General features: G+C 41.5%; 1 protein-coding gene and 1 long non-coding RNA gene across 3 annotated transcripts in view; one reads left to right on the top strand and one right to left on the bottom strand.

The window, feature by feature from the left end:
• Cep83 (centrosomal protein 83) overlaps positions 1 to 3,763 on the bottom strand; it is a 115,758-nt gene extending 111,995 nt beyond the window's left edge. For both annotated transcript variants that reach the window (XR_003837767.2, XM_021175324.3), the window contains exon 1: positions 3,396 to 3,763. The gene's annotated coding sequence lies outside the window, so the exon portion shown is untranslated. The remainder of the gene's footprint in view (positions 1 to 3,395) is intronic.
• A 90-nt stretch (positions 3,764 to 3,853) lies between these two features.
• On the top strand, positions 3,854 to 18,512 carry LOC110303983 (uncharacterized). Its single transcript, XR_002378987.2, has 3 exons — positions 3,854 to 4,185; positions 14,603 to 14,721; positions 15,699 to 18,512. It is a non-coding gene; the product is annotated as an uncharacterized LOC110303983 (long non-coding RNA).
• Positions 18,513 to 19,078: the final 566 nt, after the last annotated feature.

The raw sequence follows: 19,078 nt of genomic DNA, 5'->3' as shown, positions 1-19,078 counted from the left end.
CATTTTCTAGCTTCCTTTGTTTCTCTCCTCCTAGAATATTGCCCAAACAAAAAAGAAATAGCACTCAACATGGCAGTCAGTGATCTATCTGTGATCCAGAAAGGGCAGTCCTGACAGAAGACAGGCAAACAATGAACTTCCGAGGATTGCTAACTTAGGAGAGCAGACTAAAAAGTATTGACACGGTCTCATAAACTAAGTGCTGACTGAGCAAAACGTAGAATGTAGCATGGAAAGACGTGAAGTGAGATGGAGAGAGACCAGAGACCAGGAAGATGCAAGAGGAAGAAAGGAAAGGAAGATTAAAGGGACTCACATTTTAAAACTAAGGTTCTTCTAGGGAAGAGCCAGGAAATTGACCAAACTCGCCATTCCCCATGGGAGTAGAGCCAGAATTCCCGAGGGAGCTCTTAGTGATGCTAATGTCATGGGAAATTCTCAAATATTCATTCATACTTTCTAGGAACAAAATCTTCCCTTTTGATTCCAGTGACTCCCCCACTCTTTAATTTCCCATCTTGTGATTTACTGCTATGTTCTGATGTCTACTATATTATAGGAAGAGTCAGGGATTCAAATGAGCATGTGCCAGTCAAGAAACATCCCTTCAACAACTTCCATTTAAAAAAAAAAAAAGGATATGCTCATGAAACAGATTAATATAGTTAGGAAGACAAGACCAGTCTAAATATTAAATAAGTATGATTTACAAATACATACTGTAGAATTTCAAATGTCATGGTTAAATTGAACCTTATAGAAAAGGTATAATTTAGTTGTTTGGTTTTTTAAAAAAGAAGGAAGGGGAGGAGGAGGAGGAGGTAGAGGAAGAAGAGGGGGAAGAGGAGGAAGGGGGGAAGAGAAATTGGGGCAGGGTAGAAGGAAATTAAGACTAATACAGGAAGGAGAAAGCAGGTTTAAAGGATAATGGAAGAAAAAACAGTTTGAACAAAGGCACTTTTTCCATAATGAATAAGAGATTGGGAAGCCATGGTGAGACAATTTTGAAGAAGTCGCTGTAAGTTAAGGACTCAGTTGTGATGGGAAGGGACTGGAGAGGTAGCTCAGCAGTTAAAGCGCTGCTCCTCTCAGAAGAAACCACGTCTCAGTAACTACACAGGTGGGCTCACAACTGCCACTAACACCAGTACTGGTCAATGGTTCATTATGTCAACCTCAACATTTGAAGGACACAGTAAGTGAAAACTAAAATGAAATCAACAGATTTTTAGTAAGGGTATATAAAATCCAACTCTTATTGCTAATAGTTTGACTTTAAAGATATCATTTGTCACAGTTTCAAATTGATGTCATGGTTGCTTCACACATGCAGTCTCAGCACTGCTAAGACTGAGCCACAAGAATTGCCAGATGTTAAAAGTCAATGAGGAAGCTATAGTGGGTTCTAGATCATCCTGAGCAAAATTACAAGACCAAGCTTCAACTTAAAACAACAAAAATAAATAAATAAATAAATAAATAATAAAAAGGCAAACGACAACAAAACGGTCATTTAAGCCAATCACTCAGGCTTGTGGTCCCAGTTATGGTCCTAAGAAATTCCTTTCCCCAAAGTTTGGCATTCAGAAAAAAACCTCAGGGACTTCATTCATTCTTCTTGTCCCTGGCAAAAAGGACCCAAGGCTGTTGCATTAACCTAATCCTGAGATGCCTATTAGCATGTCAAGATGTATGCTAGCCTCTAGGCTCCCTCAATCCCTCAATCACAAGTACCTGCTACAGAGTGTTCCTGGCTGGCACACCTTCCCCAGCTCTCTCCTGGGCCCCTCCCCTAACCCGCTCCAGCCCCTGGGCTTCCCTTCCTTCCCCCAGCTTCTCTTTCCTGTACAACCTCAGTCAACCTGATGGCTTACTCTCTGCACTCTTGGTTCTGCTTTCCACTCCACTCCTGGGCCTCTTGCTTCCTTCCTTTCCTCCCTCTCTCCTCTCACAACCTGGTCTATTCTGTTGGCTATGTTCAGTCTAGACCCTTCTTGTTGCCTCTGGCTGTTCTCTCCTTCACATCTACTGTAAACCCTTCTCCTCAACCATACCTTGGAGTGGTTATAGCCTCATTTTCATTCTGTCCTGGAATTCAGGAGGCTGAGGCAGAGAAATTGCCAATTCAAAGCAAGTCTGGGATACAAAGCTAAACCCTGTCTTTAATGCTTTCCCCACCAAACAGAACACTTAATAAAGTAAATTAAAATAAAAACTTAGTTTACCGTTCAAGTTATATCACTAAGGGTTCAACAAATGTAGACCAAGGCTACTGCTAAGCCAAGGCTTAAAAACTTGTACTGTTTCACAATCTCTCAAATGTATGTAACTCTAAATTGCTATAATCGTTTTATTTAAGAATATTATTAAATACAGATTGCATACTTTATCTCATTAGAAAAGAAATACTCAAAGAGAAATACCCAGCGTACTCCGGAATAAGTAACAACCAAAAAGAACTCAAATCCATTTACAACTCTCCATAGACTCTTGTGTGACAACAAAAATAATCAAAGTGTTCTAATAATTTTAGATAAAATTTATTTGAAATCAAATCTGACTACAAAAGGCAACAAATGTAACCGCCTATAAACTAAAAGCATAAATCTGGAGCGCTCCAACTCGCTCCAAACTCAGATTAACAGGCCACATTTACTTATGTTCTAGTTGAGTATTAGACTTGTTTACGATGATGTTGCTTAGTAACAAGCACGGCTTTAACAACCTACTCGGTACTTTAAATCTCGGTTTAGTACTTTATTCTAACAACCTGAACATATAATGAATTCACTACATATTTAAAAAAAAAAATCATCAGAACAAATTTATCCTGATCCTCAACATCTTCGAGAAGAAAGTGGTCTGATAATTAGAAGGTAAGCAAAGACTTAAAGACACTTAAATGCCCTCTAGGGCATTTTTAAAAAGCCAAGAGTCTTTTTATCATAGTCAGAAACTGGACTAAGAACTTGCCAAAGTACCAAGCCCAAAATACACTTCCCACAGTTCAGACCTTACCTCAGCAACATCCGCAAACCTCACTGCTATAACTACCTTTAAGGACAAGGAAAATGATGACAGCGTAGCTTTTTCACTAACAATTAACCTAGAGGTGCTTTACACTAACCCCATGACTCCGCTGGCTACCGTGCCGCAGTGCACCAAAGAGCCCCGAAAGGAGTTTCACGTGCTTTACAAAAGAAAAAAAAAAAAAAAAAGAAAAGAAAAGAAAAGAAAAACCCTGCATCCAGAACTCATCTCAGGGCCTGCCATCCTAACACGCGCTAACACTGCTTCACCAGGAAACAAAACCCGGGTTCAAGGGCGGGCGCGGAGTGCCGCAGGCTTCCAAGCAGGCGCCCAGCACGCCTAAAAAGAAAAGAGAGGTGACTTACCAAACTCACACACGGTCCCCGCTGCTCGCCCCAGCACAGCAGCCGCGCTCGCCACCGGGAGCGCCCGGCACAGCTCCGACCACCGCCACCCACTCCGCTCTGCTCTCCCAGGCATTGGGGCCGAGGGCTCGGGACGGTCCCACCGGCTGGGGTGTGGGGCCTGGAGCGGTCCAAGCGGCCGCTGCCGCCGCGGGGCTGGAGGCGAACCGAGGAGCCCGGCGGTCCGCGAGGGCACCCACGCCTCAGGGAAGGTTGAGGTAGCCCGGGAAACTCGGAGGGCCGAGAGGGCGGCGGCTGCAAGGCCGGCTCCTCCTCCGCGGCCCGCCCTCCTCGGCCGACACGCCGCCCCCTCAGCCCGCCGACCGCCACTCCCGAGCCGACCGCGTCCGGAGCCCCAGCGACGCGCGAGGCAGGAAGTCCCGCCTCCCCGTCCTACGTCATCAGCACCGCGCGTCGCCCAAGGTCCGAGCCGTTGGTGAGAGGAGCGGGCTGACGGTTGCGCGGGCAGCTGATACCACTGTGGGAAAAAAAAAAAGTGAGGATGCCACTCTGGGACGTCCCTGTGGGCCGCACCGAAGCCCGCGAGCCCGGGGAACGGCAGATGTCACCTCACGCCCGACTCCCGGTGGGCTGAGGAACTCTGTGCCCTTGTCACACTTCCTTCTCGGAGGGCTTGGACGGTGCTCTTCTCCGCCACCTCTGTTCCCGCCCGCCTTGTCATCGTGCCTGCTGGGCGGATTTTCCGGGCTCTGGCACCCAGTCGCCCCCAGCTTGCCACCAGGGAAGTCAGGTCAGGACCTCCTTCCTGCCCCAGTCCCATCCTGTAGGCCCGCCTGTTCTTAGGGGTAATATGACAGGGTGAACTCCTGGTCTCCAGGCTGCAAACTAAATTGACACTTGGTGACAGCTTTGATAATATTTGTGACCTAAAGGCTAAGGTAAATTAGGCTTTTCACGTTTCAGGGTGGGCGATGGGAGAAACATGCATCCCGTCTATACCCATGCTTGCTGAGTGCCTCCATACTGTGGCCTTGGATCGCCACAGTGCATTATGAAGCACAGCTTATCTTCACCTCTCATGAACATGCAGGAGATGACTAGATCCTGGCTCTGGGGAGAGTGGTAACTGAGCTGTCACCAGTTTTCTAGAAATGAGGGTGCATACTATTATGGGTAGGTTATATAAAGGAGGTATGTGGGAGACACATTCACGATCAGAATAGAGAAAGCAGACAGTAACAATTTGCTGAACAGCCCTATATCAAGTGCCGCAACATTTTTATAGATTATCTTAATCCCTAGTTCTGTAAATTCAATTAGGTGTTACAGTTTCCCCAGATCCTGAAATCAAATCAAATCATTTGTAACCAGTGAAAGTATCCGTTAAAAAATAAAAAAAATAAAAAAATAAAATCACTGGAAAGTGAGAAGACTGGAGAGATGACTAGCAATTGAAGAAAAGCTTTATTTCTCAGACAAGAGTAAATGCTAGATGAACATTTAAACCGTTAAAAATAGGAGAAAATCCGCTGTGGTGAGATGGCCCAGTGTTTAGAAGTGCTTGCTGCTTTCCCAAAGGACCCATATTTGGGTCCCAGAAGCCAGGTCCTGCTGCTCAAATCGGCCTGTAACTACAGCTCTCAGGATCTGACGCCTTTGGCCTCTGAGAACATCTGCACCAACCCACATAAAAACACAGATTAGTATAAATAGCAATATTTTTAAATAGAAAATCAAGGTGAATATATTAATAACCATTTGTCTTAGTGAGGGTTTCTATTCCTGGACAAAACATCTTGACCAAGAAGCAAGTTGGGGAGGAAAGGGTTTATTCAGCTTACACTTCCATACTGCTGTTCATCACCAAGGAAGTCAGGACTGGAACTCAAGCAGGTCAGGAAGCAGGAGCTGATGCAGAGGCCATGGAGGGATGTTCCTTAGTGGCTTGCTCAGCCTGCTCTCTTACAGAACCAAGAGTACCAGCCCAGAAATGGCACCACCCACAAGGGGACCTCCCCTCTTGATCACTAATTGAGAAAATGCCTTACAGCTGGATCTCGTTAGAGGCACTTCCCCAACTGAAGCTCCTTTTTCTGTGATAACTCCAGCTGTGTCAAGTTGACACAAAACTAGCCAGTACACCTTGTGATTAGAAAGGCCTTATCCAAGTATGAAATAAACTACAATAACAAAAGTTGTAATGCATCCTCAAAAATTGAAAAAAAAAGAACCATAGAAAAATATATTTCCAACATACAGCTCTTAGAAAATCACTTATAAATTTCAACAGCTAAATAATAAAAATCGACAGAGAGGTGGCACATGTTTGTAATCCCAGCACTCTAGTCACTGGGGTAGGAGTTTGAGGTCATCTTGGGCATATAAGTAAAACTTTGACAAAAAGAGAAAATTGTCCAAATATGACATTCTCCAAGAAAAATACCCAATTAACAAATGAAAAGGTGTCCACCTTCCAAACATCTTTTGCTGACCAGTATTAACAGGACTGTGGAAATACAATTCCTTTGTGACCACTGGTGTGAGGGCGATAATTGTACAACCTGACTTAATATAAGCATTGTCCTCTGTCGCACTTAAAGGGAAAAAAAAGGATTCCTAAGGATATTGTTGACTCTCATGTTTCTATTACATACTCATGGTGTATAATAGCACTAGAACAGAAGACAATAATGGTGTGTGCATACAATAGAATACTCTTGACCCATTAAAACATTCGATTGCATATGTCCATGGAATCTGGGTCATATTTGTCCAAAACAAAAAGCAAAATACAGATCACAGTGTACAGAATATGAGTGCATATATGATGGCAAATATGAGTACAAAATCTAAAAGAATGTGAGGCTGCTTTTTATCTTTTGGATGTTTTAACCTTGTTTAAGTTTTTTTTCAATTTGTGAATTTATTATTTTATGAAAGTGAGGTCATGCTATGTTTTTTAATTATAAGATGTGCCAGGGAAAGAAGCAGCTGACTGCAGGCCTACACAAGTGTACAACCTTGGGATCTTGGGATTTGTTGTTGTTGTATTGCCATGAATTTGACAAACTTATAGACCTGACGACTGACTCACTACATATCTTGATTCTGACTTTTCTTCTTGAATGCCCTCCTGTATTCTCTATGTTCCTCATGATATTTTTCACCATATCTTGTAATTCCCTCTACCCCTGGATTATTTTTGCTCTTTCTGAACATATATCTTTCTGTTATGTATTACACATTTCCTTTTTCTTATCTATCATTTGTTTATGTATTTGTAAACTCACAAACTATTATAGTCCCAGGGCTAATAGAACTATGTTGAATTTAAAGAGATACTTGGGTTACTTATGCTAGTAATAACTAAAATGAAACAGACAAATTTAAAAAAAAAATTGCCAAAACTGCCATGAGGTCGGAGAACTCAGTTACATTTGCCATTGTGTGTGAGACCCAGTGGGAGGCAAAGCAGGAGCTGACACAGAAGGAATAAAACATTCAAGTGACTCAGTACAGAACACATTGAATTTGTGATCAAAACCCTGACAGGGAACTCCAGGCATATACGGCTGTACTAATGAATTTCGCCAACATCTTAGGTAAAGCGTTCCAGTGCTACCCTGTTTAAGAAAAACAGCAGTTTCATGAGTTCAACATAATCTTAGTACCAAAATTTGCCAATAGCATTTTATATGAAAATCACAGACCAATATTCTTCATAAACATAGATGTTTAAATTCTTCAATATTGGTAAATCAAAGTTTGCAACATAGAAAATTAACATGACCACAGACGATGAAATGCAATACAGGGCAAAAGTTCATAACATTTATGGAACAAAAATGAAAGCCGTAGTCCCATAGATGCAGAAGAGTGTTTTACAAAATTCAAAACCCAAGGCCGGGCATGGTGGCGCATGCCTTTAATCCCAGCACTCGGGAGGCAGAGGCAGGCGGATTTCTGAGTTCGAGACCAGCCTGGTCTACAAAGTGAGTTCCAGGACAGCCAGGGCTATACAGAGAACCCCTGTCTCAAGAAAAGAAAAAAGAAAAAAAAAAAGTAAAACAAAATTCAAAACCCAAGGTTAAGTCACGGCAAGCTAAGAACAGAAGGGAACTCCCTCGAGGAGTTTGGTTATCTTTTGAAAACTTTGTGGTAAAATAGGAAATCTGATTGTACTAAGATCAGGAATAGCATTAAGACAAAAGTTTCTATATCAGGTAAGGTGGCACTCACTTGTAGTCTCAGCTACTTAGGAAAGCAAGGTGTGACAATGATTACTTGAGCCTTTGAGTTCAAGACCATAGCAAGATCCTGTCTCAAAAAAGAAAAGAAAAATGTTTCCATGTTTATGCTGAGGACCTAGGAGACCCAGTAAATGTAATTAACCAAAAAGAAAGGCTATAGATTAGAAAAATTCAGCTGGTTTCAGAACTTGTTGCAAAGCTACAGTAAGATAGTACCGAAAGATTACTCTGTGAATAAAGTGCTTTTTGTTGCATAGGCATGAACACCTGAATTCAGATCTGCACCACCCATGTAAAAGCTAGGCACAGCAGCTCACATCTGTAGTCCAAATGCTCATGGTTTTCAGGCAGATCCTGAGGCTCATGGATCAGCTAGACTAGAAAAAACAGCCAGATTCAGATTTAGTGAAAGGCCCTCTCAAAAACTAAGATGGAAATGGGTAGAGGAAGACACCTAACATAAACCTCTGCTTCGGGGGCTGGTGAGATGGCTCAGTGGGTAAGAGCACCCGACTGCTCTTCCGAAGGTCCAGAGTTCAAATCCCAGCAACCACATGGTGGCTCACAACCATCCGTAACGAGATCTGGCGCCCTTTCTGGAGTGTCTGAAGACAGCTACAGTGTACTTACATATAATAAATAAAATAAAATAAAATAAAATAAAATAAATAAACCTCTGCTTCCTACACATGTGGGCACAGGCAAGCACAGGGAGAGATGCTCATGCGCACGTGTGCGCGCACACACACACACACCAGTACTGTCATAAATATAGATTGTGTACATAAGTGAAACCTAACTGAAGAATTTAGAAATGTATATTTATAATCAGTTTATTTTCAGTAAGGAGGCTGAGATATGATAGGAGAAAGAATGAATAGTACTGGGAAAACTAGATATAAGGGAAGTAGGGAACCTACCGTAATGCAGTTACAAGTGTTTTAAGATGAACCAGAGACTGACATCCAGCCCCATGTTGCTTCCAGTGACATGTCTGGGTCCGTGGCCCTATCAAAGCTAGGGTCTGAGTTGATATCAGAGGCCCTTGTTACCACCAAAGGCCATACAGCTCAGACAACAAAGGCCTAGTCTGCACTATCTGAGGCCAAGTTGATATCTGAGCACTGTGCTGAGCTGGCTCAACTCCTGTCTGCCATCACTGGAGGGTGAGCTTGCACCATCCCTCACAGGGCTACAGCATTTGGGAAAGCTGACCCTGCACCTCTCCTTGGCAGCACAATAGAGCTGGCCCTGGTGTCAGGGGAGTGAATGAGAGCCTGAGATCTGGCCATGCCGCTTCCCAGCTTCAACTCAGAGCAAGGTAGTCAGGGCAGTGCTGGAGATCTTACTGTGATGGGGTAGATGCAGGAGAGCTGGTGGGCTGACCAATTCAGCTATTACCAAGGCCCAGATCCAGTGCTTTGAGCTGGCCCACGCCAACATCTACCCTATCTATGAACTGCTACAGCATGGGAAGGGTCTGGTCCTGCAAATCCACAGCTTCAGGATCTCCATGACACAGGGTAACAACAGGGTATCAGAGAGGAGTCTCATTGAGGATCTAACACTGATAATGTAGCAGAAGCTAGACCCATGGCTCATTGGAATGATCATTTGCAAACAAAGGTTGTGCAAAGGATATACTGCATGACACACTGACACAATTGCAGCTTCCATGGTATGTTTTTATTGTTTTTTTCCTTTGGAAAGGTGCAAGAGTAGAGGCCGTATACAAAGGAACAGGGAGATGAGTGGGTCAGGTGCATTAAGTGAAATTCACAAAGAATAAAAAGTTTAATTTAAAAAAAAAAAAGACCTGGACCATATGAGATTCTGTCTCAAAAAAATTAAACAAATGACCTAAGCCTTTAAATGATTAAGGAATAAATTTTATGAGTATCTTGATAAAGAATGTTCAATAATCTTTAGTGACAAGAAATGCAAGTTTAAACTATAGTGGATTCCGTTCCATTCCACACATGGAGGAGCTAAAGTCAATCCTGTATAACCCAAATGTCAGTTATTATATAATGCAGCTGGGACTCGCACATCACTGGTGTTTAGTGTAACATACGTTAAAAAGCTGTTTCGCAGTCTCTTTAAAGTTAAACATCAATCTAACCTATGTGTAATCCATTAATCTCAGTCACTTGACTGAAATGAAATTCAAGTTTGCAAGAAAACTACATGTTTAGAACAGCCTTATAACAAAAAATAGCCATGTTACTATCAGAGGAACACAGAGAAAATATGAAAATACATATAGTCACACACTAGACAAGTCAGCAATAAAAGGAACATGCTTGTCAATATAACCAATAACATGGGTAAATCTCATAAATTATTTTATAAACAGAAGAAGCTGGGCATAGCAGAGTACATGATATTTTGTTCCACTTGTACAGAATCCAAGAAAAAGAAGTTTTATATATTTCAAGGTGATTTTAAGACACAACAGCATGGTAAGAAGAGAGTCTAAAGGCTCTGAATGATTAACAGGTTCTATATTTTGTCTCAAGTAATTAAGATAATACTGTTGTTGAAATTCACTAACTGGGTAAGATATGTACATTTTATTCTATATTAACTATACCATAATAGTTTATATACTTAAAAGTATTGATAGACAAATCAAAACAACCCTGAGATTCCATCTCACACCAGTCAGAATGGCTAAGATCAAAAATTCAGGTGACAGCAGATGCTAGAGTGGATATGGAGAAAGAGGAACACTCCTCCATTGTTGGTGGGATTACAAGCTGGTACAACCACTCTGGAAATCAGTCTGCCGGTTCCTCAGAAAAGTGGACATAGTACTACCGGAAGATCCAGCAATACCTCTCCTGGGCATATACCCAGAAGATGTTCCAACTGGTAATAAGGACACACGCTCTACTATATTCACAGCAGCATTATTTATAATAGGCAGAAGCTGGAAAGAACCCAGATGTCTCTCAACAGAGGAATGGTTACAGAAACTGTGGTACATTTACACAATGGAGTACTACTCAGCTATTAAAAATAATGAATTTATGAAATTCTTAGGCAAATGGATGTATCTGGAGGATATCATCCTGAGTGAGGTAACCCAATCACAAAAGAAGTCACTTGATATGCACACACTGATAACTGGATATTAGCCCAGAAACTTAGCATACCCAAGATCCAAATTGCAAAACACAAGAAAATCAAGAAGAAGGAAGACCACCGTGTGGATACTTCATTCCTCCTTAGAATAAGGAACAAAATACCCATGGAAGGAGTTACAGAGACAAAGTTTGGAGCTGAGTCGAAAGGATGGATCATCCAGAGACTGCCCCACCCTGGGATCCATCCCATAATCAGCCACCAAACACAGATACTATTGCATATGCCAGCAAGATTTTGCTGAAAGGACACTGATATAGCTGTCTCTTGTGAGGCTATGCCAGTGCCTGGCAAACACAGAAGTGGATGCTCACAGTCAGCTATTGGATGGATCACAGGGCCCCCAATGGAGAAGCTAGTTAGAAAGTACCCAAGGAGCTGAAGGAGTCTGCAACCTTATAGGTGGAACAACAATATGAACTAACCAGTACCCCCAGAGCTCATGTCTCTAGCTGCATGTGTAGCAGAAGATGGCCTATTTGGCCATCATTGGGAAGAGAGACCCCTTGGTCTAGCAAACTTTATATGCCCCAGTACAGGGGAACGCCAGGGCCAAGAAATGTGAGTGGGTGGGTAGGGGAGCAGGGCAGGGGGAGGGTATAGGGGACTTTAGGGATAGCATTTGAAAAGTAAATGAAGAAAATATCTAATAAAAATTGAAAAAAAGTATTGCCTTCTCGTTCACTGAAAAACTAATGCCTACTAGGAAGATAACTCCCTTCCTGATATCAAGATACCCAGAAATCTGATCAGCACTTAGGAAGTTGCTTAGTGTTCCTACTTTCAGGGGGAGTGAAGCACAAGTCAGCCTCCAGGATCAATAGGTAGAAATCCATGGCTTTTGTGAGATAGAAAATATCCATTTGAAAGAACAGTCTGATGAAAACACAAAGGAAATTATTTGAGAGAAGGAAAGAGACCAGCAAGAGGGGAGCTTCACCAGTAAAGGCATTTTTCACAAGAGGAGCAAGAGGGGACAGCTTCACCAGTAAAGGCATTTTTCACACAAGCTTGAGTCTGATCCAGTGAACCCACCTAAAGATGATATAGGAGAGAACAGACCCCACAAAGTTGTCCTCTAACCTCCACATGTGTGCCATGCATGCACACATGCACACACACACACACATACACAAACACACTTTCATTGTAAAAAGGGAATAGGAGGATGGACAATGCAGGAGGGAACAAACAAAGTATAATGGCAAACACATACATATATGAAAATGGTATGATACACATTTATATGCTCTTAACAATTTAAATTTAACCCATCTATATGCCTTTTCATTAAAAAAAAAATACAACCCAGGGTGAACATCATAAACATAGTCATACCAACCACTGATCTTTTAATATTGAAAAATAATTATAGCCAGGTATGGTAGCACATGCCTTTAATGCCAGCACTGGGAAGCAGGTGGAGTTTGAGGCCCTTCAAGGTCAGCCTGGTCTGCAGTCCAAGTTCCAGGACATTCAGAGTTATACTGAGAAATCCTCTATCTAAAACCATATGTGTGTGTGTGCAATATATATGTAATATATGTGCAAAATATATATGTAGTATATGTTTTATATATATATATGTAATATGTGTTTTATATATACATGAATTGTACTGAGTATATCCAAATTTTTTGTTGTTCTTTAATTGCATAGTATTTATATTATAGTAGGCATAAGTGTGTCATAACAAAAACTTGAAATGATCAAGAGTTTATTGTGCTATGGGGGGGGGGGGTGTATTGTGGTGCATAATGAATTGGCCTGTTGCTTTTGGGCCACTAGTGAGGTAACATACAATGGCAAGGAATGCATAGTTCAGTGGTTCTCAACCTGTGGATCATGACCCCATTCATAGGGGTCTCCTAAGATAATCAGAAAAACACAGAAATTTATAAAAGTAGCAAAGTTAGAGTTATGAAGTAGCAACAAAAATAATTTTATGGTTGGAGGCCACCACAACATGAGAAACTGTATTGAATATTTGCAGCATTAGGAAGTCGTTGATAACCAGAATTGCTCAAGTTCATAGGTGAGAAGTGAAAGAGAACTAGGAAGGGATGGGCTGGGGTTCCACTACTCTCTTTAAGGACATACCTCCGACACTAAAGACTTCCCATTAGGCCCCATCTTGTAAAGGCTCTACTATCTCCCAAGGGTATAATACACTGTTTGCCAAATGAACTTTGAGGAGAGCATTTAGGATCCAGATTATAACAATAAATAATATAGTTATAATTTTAAAGAATACAAGAGAGTATATATTATATACAATTACATTTTACAAAAGGGACATAAACACCTGTAAATTTTCTTATTCATAGAGCATCTGGGACTCAATCTCAGGTAGACAACATTACACACACACACACACATTGTATATGAGTACACTACAGCTGTCTTCAGACACACCAGAAGAAGGCATCAGATCCCATTACAGGTGGTTGTGAGCCACCATGTGATGCTGGGAATTGAACTCAGGACCTCTGGAAGTGCAGTCAATGCTCTTAACTGCTGAGCCATCTCTCTATTAACCACAAGGAATAGATTCAAACTGCAGGGAAAAAAATGAGTACCCAAACAATAATAAATGGGCTAGTGTACTATGATAGATCAATGGGGAAAATGCTATAAAATTAGAGACTTTGGTATTATCAATCAAAGTTCACATTACTAATTCATGGAAAAGGGGGCTCATGAAACATAATGACATTTTTACACGTTTAAATGTTAAATAAGAAGTGAGGATATTGGAGTGTTTGAGCAAAGCAGAGTGGTTTGAGATAGAGGAACTCTTCCAACAGAGAGTAGGGATTGCAGTAGCACTCTGCCCTTTTCATACCTTGTTGCTAAGGACAGAAATAATACATGGGGAATAGTTTGTATTTTAGAATGTCCAGGGGAAGTAGTTCTGTTGTATGTAGTTCGATGGAGAATGAAGCCGTTCAAATGTACACACACCTTCCCTTCATCTGTCTGCTCCTCTCTCCCTCTTTCTCTTTCATACCTATGCTTTCCCTGGGGTTCTCATTCACTTGGTCCTCTTCTCTCCCCGCCCCCCCCCCCCCCGCACACACACTTTTCTCTCTTTTAGACCAGATTTCTCTGTTTTCATAACTGATACTTAAGAGGCATTTCTGGCACTACCCCTGACACACACTTGTTTTTCACCTCTCATGACCATGAAATCCTAAAACAAAGGTCTACTGAGTATCTGTTTCTGTGCTGGAGCTCCTTGAAGGACCAAACATCATGGTACTATCTAAAAGGCTTACCCCAAACCCAATTCTTATCCCCTTGGGTAGTAATGTTTTTGGATGAAGATGCATGCTCAAGGTAATTAGTTCTTTTTTTTTTTTTTAAGATTTATTTATTTATTATATGTAAGTACACTGTAGCTGTCCTCAGACACTCCAGAAGAGGGCGCCAGATCTCGTTACGGATGGTTGTGAGCCACCATGTGGTTGCTGGGATTTGAACTCTGGACCTTTGGAAGAGCAGTCGGGTGCTCTTACCCACTGAGCCATCTCGCCAGCCCAAGTTCTTTAAAAGAATACATAAAATCATGTTTACCATGATTAGAAAAAAGGGGGGTCATTTAGCCAGGTGGAGGTGGTGGCATACACCTTTAATCCCAGGAGGCAGAAACATGCACATCTCCGAGTTCAAGGCCAACCTCATATACAGAAAGAGTTCCAGGGCAGCCAGGGCTACACAGAAAGACCCTGTCTTAAAAACACAAAACAGGTTACTTTTGCATACCTATCTATCAGACAACTATAAACCAAAGCTCTCCATTCTTTCTAGATGATGCTGTCTTCTGTTGGTTACTTCATAGCACTTCCATTTTCAAAGAACATCTTCCTGAGAATAAACTTGGAAAGTAATGTGACCACAAAACATCATATTCACAGAGAGTTCAGAGGGTAGGTTATTTACATAACTGTCTCCATTCCTTACTGTTTTCTAGCTTACTATGGATACGATGATTGCTTTCTAACTTTTTTCTCTGAATTCTGAAGCTATACAACCTCTTTGATACTTACAACCTATTATATAAAGCTATCCATTTCAACTGGAAATCAAGAATTAGGCTAGAGCATGAATAGAAAAGAACCAAGAGAATAAAGAAAGAGGGAGTGATCAGTCTTCTCAACTCTTAAATGTTGTGATCTTAATCACATGTTGCTTTAAGATTGGGGGCCAGTGCTATATATAGCATTTTATGGAGACTCCTGGAATACTAAACATCCTTCACTACAGAACATTAACTTAGTTTGAGTTCTGGAAGAAGTAAGCAAGATAGAATCAGGCATGCATCATATTGGTTAAAGGAAATGGTGTTTAAGAACAAGGGAGAAAGAGGTAAACTGGGAGATTCTTCAGACTTGTATAACCCCTACAATACAGCTGCAAGAAAATCACAATACAGCTGTAAGAAAGCCTTGGCCATATCACTAAGGAGGCTCAGATTCATGGGCAATGACTTTTGAGAAGTCCCAGTTTGGACAGACACTGCTTTGTTCAGCCCTTGGTGGGGAGCAATTCAGGAAGATTACAGCTTTTAGCTTAAAATCTCTGATGAATCCCCAAGATGCAATACTTGGGAAACTGTTGGATAACTATAGTTCTCTCTCTCTCTCTCTCTCTCCAAAGATATATATAGATAGATAGATATACATATACATATATACATATTGATAATTGATATATAGAATCTGTAGATAGATTAGATAGATGGATATATATAGAGAGAGAGACAGACAGACAGATAGGTACACACTATATAGTGTATACATATTAAATATATATTAAAACTAATAAAAAATAATATAAAATAATTGATATATGCCAAGATGATTGTTTTGATGTTTTCCCTTTTATCTCTTTTCTTTTCAACCAGGATATTGGATACAGAATAAGAAAATATGAGAGATTAAAACTCAGGAGTTGAGTTCCAGCCTGGAAAACAAGATGAGAAAACTTTCCAGCCTGCACCAATTCTGATTGGTTCACAGTTCTGATTGAATTACAAAATTTTTCTTCCTTTGAACTCAGAAGTCACTTGGAAACCTTGGGGGAAGTTTCACCACATCCTTTAAGCCTTTCTTCTGGTTAGCAGGGGAGATCCATTAGAACTTAGAGAAATATCCCAGCCTCCAGTATCAGTAGCCTTGCCAGCCTACCTCTAGGATGCCTGGCCAGACTTCATTGTCAGTGTGGTTCACGGTCACAGTTTTACCTTCAGCTAGCCATATTTTCCCGGATGTTCTTAAACTATTTGCTGAGTTTTGGGTTTTTTGTTTTGTCTTATTGGATTTTGTTTGTTTGTTTTGTTTGTTTTGCAGAGAGTTTTCAGACTTTCTGTTAGGTAAATTTTACATTACCATTAAGAAATGCTTTCCAAGTTGTGCATTGCCAAGTAACTGCTTCTCACTATTCTAGTTTCGTTGGAATTTTGGTATTTTTATTTTGTGTCTTGATCTTTGGACATGAACCACACCATTATTAGCTTCTACTAGAGATACTGTGTGTGTAGGGCATGTGTGTATACTTGATCATGTGTATGTCTGCACATACCACGCACATAGGTGTAGAGGACAGAGGTTGACTTTGGGTGTTTTCCTCCATCACTCTTCCACCATAGGTTTTGACCCAAGGTCTCTCACTGAACCTGTGATTCATCAGTTCAGACAGGCTGGCTGGCCAGCGAGTTTCCCAGATCTACCTGTCTGCCCTCTCAGGCCTGGGGTTATCAGCCATATTAGATGAGCACTTTACTGACTGAATCATCTACTACACCCTGTGGAAACAATGTATCCAGAGGGGTTTTATCTGGGGCTTTCTTATTCATCTACTTTATCTTCTTTCTAAGTATCCTTTCCTGGCATTTGTTACATCACAAGCTTTTGTATCTGTATTTCTTGACTCCTTCCTAGTTTTTTCAGTCCTGCTTTCCCTCTTTTGTTATCTTAGCCGGGACTCTTAACGCATCGTGTGTGGGCAGCTGCTCCTCCGTGGCCTTTATGGGCCTCTCCTCTTGAGAAAGTACTTTATTAAGGCAAACCGCAGCTCCTGTCACTCAGTCAGTTTCAGGGCTACACGTACTACTTACCATTCTCCTCCATAGTCAGTGCAAGTTCTATGTCCCTTAGGTTGTTTCTTCCATAAGCCTAAGGGCTTTGCTTGTATGACCCAAATCCTCATTCCTGAATTTTAAAAAATGTGTATCAGTAATTATTTACATCTTACTCTGGAATTGCTGCACATATCCTTCCAAGTTACAATTTGGAATCAAAATGTTCCCAGGTCAATCACCTATATGTTTTTCTCTGCCTACCATCATTTTGGTTTCCTATTGCTCTAGCTCAGTTACCACTGCCAAGATGGGAAATCCTTGCCTGCTCATACCTGGATCCAGAGTTCAAAATGGCTCTAACATAGTCTAGTGGGACTCTTATTGTGTCTCCTGGCAGAAATGCATCCCATTTGGAAGCCAGGACTTTTATACCTTCAGTGTACAGAGTTATGGGGACTGAAAAGTGTCCCCTAACAAGTCAGTAGGACTGGTGTTCAGTGAGGTCGTTTCTGCTTTCTCTGTTTTGTTCTTGGAACCATGTGTTTGTTCTTAGTAGGGATAATAATCCAAGCCAGTGTATGTACTACTTCCTGAAGGATGGCATTTAATCCTTATGAAACCCTGCTTCTGAACTGGCACTTCAGTTATACCATTATTACATTGAAAGCAAACATTGGAGTTAAACAGCTAGGTCAGAAACACTGAGGAAGGTAAATAAGAAGGCTTGCACTTGGCTATGAAATAGCCAAGCTGAGAAGGTAAGAGAAGAGGCAGACCTCTGGGCTGTTTCAGCAGGGCCCAGGAGCCCCACCCTCTCCTGCAGGAACATGTGCAAGATATTGTTGCCCTTTCCCTTAGTAAACATCTAAAATTTACAGGTAGTTAACCCTCATGGATAACCATGCATCTAATTGTAACAGACTGAATTGTGGGTAATGGCTTCTGAGAAAGCCTGCACCTTTTTTTAGGAGGGCGACCTCTCCAGACTGCCCCAGGGATAGACAAAGGAGAACTGGTGGACAAAGTCCAGACGCTAGAGGCATTCCTTGGCCAGTGCCACTTGGCTCCCAGTACCCTCCCATTCTGCCTTTGCCTTCCCACCTGCTACAGTAAACCTCAACAACTTGTTTGCCCTACCTGTCCCCTAATGTGAATCTCTTTACTTGAGATTGGAGGACATGTGGAAGGAGACATCTCTAACACCATCAGTAGGTTGCCTGGTGATGTGTCAAGCCGAACGACCCTGTTGATTCCCTGGTCATGAATTCACATGTTATCTTTTTACTGTGAAGTAGGTCCCATTTGCATGCTGTTGAATTGGATCCCATACCTGTGGTTCAGGCATTCTTTAAGGAACTAAGTAATGATAATATAGGCCAAGGCACTGAAAGGCATAACAACAGTCCATACCCAGAATAAGTATTCACCCCTGTTGGGATAGACCACTAGCTACTCCAAAATGGAGAGAGTCCATGTTATTGACCAGGTATCTGATTTGTCTTGAGTAATACTGCAGTATTGAGAACACAGTGTAGTCCTCTGTTCCTATCAGGTTCCTTAGAAACATATGTAGATATGGATTGGCTTTTGTAGCTGGGAATTTATGGTGTGACTCACATATAGCCTCCTGTGCAAACATGACAACTCATGTGCTGTCTTAGTGACAGTTCTAGAGTAGGCCATGACAAACACTTGCTTAACACCAACTGATAGAATCCTTTGTCAGTATGAATTTTTGTGTTTCTCTTTCATGATGGATGCTCTAGTCAGAATGAACCTATCATTAGCCACTAAGCAAGACAGGCACCTTCAGGGACAGAACCCTAGGTTGATGCACCTTCAGGGTGTCCTTTCTCTATTTGCAGCTAAGGCTCTATGGCATACGCAACAGCGCACTCCTTGGGACGTGTCTACTCATTAGTTTTTGCTCAGCAAGCTCCAGGATGTGTCTACTATAGCCTCTTTTAAAACCATGACCTTGAACTGAATCTGCTCAGGGATGTACTCCTTAACTAAGCCTGCCCCTTGCTCAGTCCTGGGCCAATCCTTATGTGAATGTGTATAGGCTCTCAGAATACAATTCCCATGCTTGCTTTGTTGGAAGATGTTTGGAAAGAATACCTGTGTTCGCCCTTATCTATTGCAAGTAATCTTTCTCTACTCTTTTTATATATTGACTGTGATTATTTTGGCTTGCACTCAAT

The sequence above is a fragment of the Mus caroli genome, unplaced genomic scaffold, assembly GCF_978045245.1.
Source record: "Mus caroli unplaced genomic scaffold, Mus_caroli_1 scaffold_9, whole genome shotgun sequence".
Classification (NCBI taxonomy): Eukaryota; Metazoa; Chordata; class Mammalia; order Rodentia; family Muridae; genus Mus; species Mus caroli.
The sequence above is the reverse complement of the archived record's forward strand: the minus strand, read 5'-3'. Positions and strand labels throughout refer to the sequence as shown.